Genomic DNA, 4,482 nt, shown 5'->3' with positions numbered 1-4,482 from the left:
CATGGGAAAAACATGCATAAAGCCATCATTTATAGAATAAAGAACATAAGCCTGCCATGCCTTTTTAAAGCATCATTTCATTAAAGGGTTTAGTGATTTTGCAGTAAATTAAAACAAATGTACTGTTCACAATGTTTAGTGAAATTGGAACTTAGCAGATTTAGCAAAATATATAAATCTGTGGAATTTATAAACACATATTCTGAACCATGTGAGAAAGATAATTGCTTTTCAATATAGCTTATAAAAACACGTAATTTTTATTTGAACAAGAAGAAAAAATAGTTTGGAAATCTTATGATGAAGTAAAAAAAGCATTATAATGAAGTTTACATATTATTATTATCTGAAGGTATGTTTGCAGTTAGTTTTGAAAAGAAAGCTTTAAATTTTTCAAATGATAAATTGGCAAATATTTGAAAATAGTTCTCTTTATTATTTTAATGGCAAAATAAAAATTTATCATTCTATTTTAGTAAACACTGTGGTTAACTGCATAAGCTGGATGCTTCTAACAAAAAAAGCAAATGACATGTGTTCTTAGTTCTTAAATTTTACATTGGGACTTAATGGGAATAAGATACTTATTTCAGTATCTTCGTGTAGCAAAACTCAAAACTGATCCCCTGTCAATAGTATGTGTTGCCATCAATAGTGAAATATACATTTAGAATGATGTAGAAACAGAAAACTAAGTGAGGTGTGTAAAAGGCTCCACAGTGTCCCCCACAGATGGTTCCAGTTGGAAGAGTTCCACCCTTACTTCTAGAATATTCTATAAGTGTTTCTCCTGGATTGACGGTGATACATGTGAAGTTTTTGACCCCATACTGGAACATAGAAAGTGAACAATGCACATTATCATTGTTCTTCAACTCCCTGTCCCTGAATGCTGGTGAGGGAAATTAGGAGGTATATTTCTGATTAGTTTAGGAGGTGATGAAATGGGAAGATTGGGTAAGTCTCTGAACATCTAGAAGTACAGGTCACGGGTCACTGTTCTTCAGAAGTTTCTGGTAATATTAAGGAATGAATATATAGGATTATGAGACATGTTTCCCTGTGACATAACCAAAGGAAAGGAGAATGACAGAAAGAAATGAAATGGGGTGAGGAGTTAATTAAAATAATACAGCTGTAGACTTGGATTAACAGAAAAATGAGGTTCTGGGACCAGGGTTGATTGCAGAAGCTTTTTCATTGCTTTGAACACGGGTTTTCAAATATTTGTAGAGCAAATGAATAACTTTTCTCTTACCACTAAGAAACAGATGACTTATGTAGCACTTCAGTTGTTAAAGATAATAATATTAGAGGGGTGCCTGGGTGGCGAGGTCAGGTAAGTGTCTGACTCTTGGTTTTTGCTCAGCTCATGACCTCGGTTGTGGGACTGACCCCATGATAGGCTCTGCACTGGGCATAGAGCCTGCTTGGGATTCTCTCTCCCTCTCTCTCTCTTCTCTCCCTCCCCCACTGCCCCTCCCCCCACTCTTCCTCTCTCTAAACAAAACAAAACAAAAAACAAAAAACGAAACCATGGTAATAATGTTAGAATTCCTAACATCCTTAGGTAAACTTGATCCATTTGAAAATGTTCACATGTGCCTTATCCAGTATACAACCTTTTGGCCAACATCAGAACCTCGGCAAATCTCAAAGATACCCAGTTTTGACTGATGAGGCAGCTATTGTGCTAGAAAGAACACTGAAAAAGAAAGGATTAGACCCAGAATGTAGTTCTGAATCAGTCACCGTCTAGTTGTTTGGCCTTGGGCAAGCTACCACCTCTGATCTGGTTTTCTCATCAGTAAAAATGCCAGCTCTGAAAATATCAATAGCATCAGATGATATCAGATGTTTTGAAGAGCTTTGGAAATTGTGAAGGGCCATACTAATGTAAAGTATTAGAATTAGTCCATGTTCAGATCATTCATTTTATCTCAGTTATCCAGTTAATGTCCACACTAGTCCTTTAGCTAATAATCAAGAATAAAGAAGCTACAGTGTGCCAGCACTTTACACTGGCACTTTATATACATGTGTACATACATAATACATATACACACACATATATTATTTATATATGTGTATATATATGTTATATTTATTATTTAATCATCAAGAAACTTTATGATGTATATATTATTAGCCTTGTAATATTGGTGAGGTGAAAGCTGAGTGAGGTAAACACCACGTGGCTAAGGTTAAAACCCAGGTCTTCTTGATTCCAAAGCTCATAGTATTTTTCTTAAACTGCAGTGACTCCAGTCATTCATTCATTATTCATTTAAAGCCATAGAGTCCACAAGTATATATATTGCACACTTCCCATGTCCTAGGAAATGCAAAGTTGAAGAACATCACCGTTACCTACCAGAATGCCTAGTAAAAATAATGCCCAAAGTTCTATTGTTTTCCAGTACATTTTCACACATACAGGACCTGGAAGTCAAGTATCTTGCTCAAGCTCAGATTGGTAGTTGGTAGTAAGTTGAATCTCTGGAGCTCAAACCCAGGTCCTTTGGTTCTAAATTCTGGATCTTTCCAGAGAACACGAGATGTGACGAGGTCTGCAGCTCGAGCCAGTACTTGCATTTTCCTTCCTTCATTCTCCAGATGGCAGCAATTCGAGAACTTGATCAGATCTATTCTGGATGTCAAAATAAATTAAATTTGTGTTCTTTATTACTTGCCTAGTAAGATTCATCACTCACTTTGCATAGCAGAAACAGCGGCTGAGGAGAAGTTTGATTTCATCCCCAGATCTGGGTGCTACAAATCCTCATCCCACCGACAATAGTGATTTTCCCAGCTCTTTGGTCACTTTCTAGAGCAAAGTTTTCATTTTAATTCTTTTAGTTAAAAAAAAAAAACAAACCTTACTTTATTTTTAACTTATACATAGAACAAGGCATCTAGAAAATAATGCTCTACGAGTCAACGAAACGTGATTTGTTAAAATTGTAAAACACAAGTTAGCAAGTATTTACCGAGAACCTGCCTTGTACTTGGCACTGACAATAATGGTTAGCATTTATCACATTTATTATGAGATGCATCGTCTCATTTAAACCTCTTAACCAGCCTGTGAAGTATTATGCTTCCCATTTGCTAGATAGTAACCTGCACAAGGTCACCAAACTATTCAGTGGTAGAGCTCAGATTTGCTCTTAGTTACTACATTACTGAATTGATAGGTACAAGGCAATTGCTATTTAGCAAACTGTATGGTGCCTTTATTATGTTCAATTCAAGCAACAATGCTATGGTTAAAATGCCGTGCCTTCACGGTAAGTCATCAAATTACTTAACATCTAATGAAAGAAGGTGAACACTTAAACAGGTAATCTCAATGGAATGCCATCAATGCTAAAATAGAGGCGGCTGTGGGAAACCAGAAAGGGCGCAAGAAACTGACTTAGTAATATTGAATACTGAAGCTGAATATTGAAGACCAAGTGGGAGCTATCCAGGAAAAGGGGAAAGGGAAGATAAAGAATGTTATGGAGAAGATGGAGATAAAGCATATCAAAGGGAGAGAAATAATGGTAGGGTGGGGGAGGCAGGTGAGAGATTTAAGAGGGCATGATATGTCCAAAGAATGAAGCACAGTCTCATGTGGCCAGGACATGGCACCCATAGGAGAGTAACGAGGATGAGGGCCAGGGGCCACATCACCAAGGGCCGTAAATACTAAAGAGATTTATTTTTCCTCATGCCCTTCACTGTGATTTACAGGGGCCCGCACAGATTTACATTAGGCAAAAAAGGTCGGTGTCTAGGAAACCCCCCCTGACTGTGCTTACTCAAAGAGGTGTTTACAAAGCACTGCATGTGCACATATGCAGAAGTAGCACTTCCTGCTCGGCCCAGCAGAGCACTGGGGTGGGGGTGGGGCTCAATTTCCTGTTTCCTCATTAGCTGGCCACGTACTTTCCTTCCTGATGACATTACTGTCACTGCTAGAAAGAGCGTTATTCACTAGGAACTGAGGGACATCAATTAGCTCCTGAAACAGAGCAGTCATCAGTCACAAAGTGTTCCTGGTCATTATTCACCTGGGCTGGGGCAGACCCTCTGATCTCAGGATGACAGAGACGGTATTGAACACCAGCCCTTGAGGCCTCCAGCCCTCTGCCCTCGTGCCCCCTTTGTAAATAAGATTATTGCTGCTGCTTCTGCCTGGTTTGCCCAAAGAGATACAGAAATCCTTCAGGGAACAAATAGATAAGGACTAAGAGGGAGAATCTCTTAAACCATCCCAAACCACCCAACCTGCACCTGACCCAAGTGTAATTATCTCGTTCATACTGAATCGCACGGACTGCTTTTCAATTAAGAATTTGAGTTTATAAATGGAAGGAAAAAACCTAAAAACAGTTTTTGAGTTACGCTGTGGGGAGGGGAGTAAAGCTTTACAATATTCTGGCATTAATCCTTTCCCAAATTAATTGCTTATTTCACATTTTTTGTAAAGATCTT

The sequence above is a fragment of the Ailuropoda melanoleuca genome, chromosome 10 (genome assembly GCF_002007445.2).
Source record: "Ailuropoda melanoleuca isolate Jingjing chromosome 10, ASM200744v2, whole genome shotgun sequence".
Classification (NCBI taxonomy): Eukaryota; Metazoa; Chordata; class Mammalia; order Carnivora; family Ursidae; genus Ailuropoda; species Ailuropoda melanoleuca.
The sequence above is the reverse complement of the archived record's forward strand: the minus strand, read 5'-3'. Positions refer to the sequence as shown.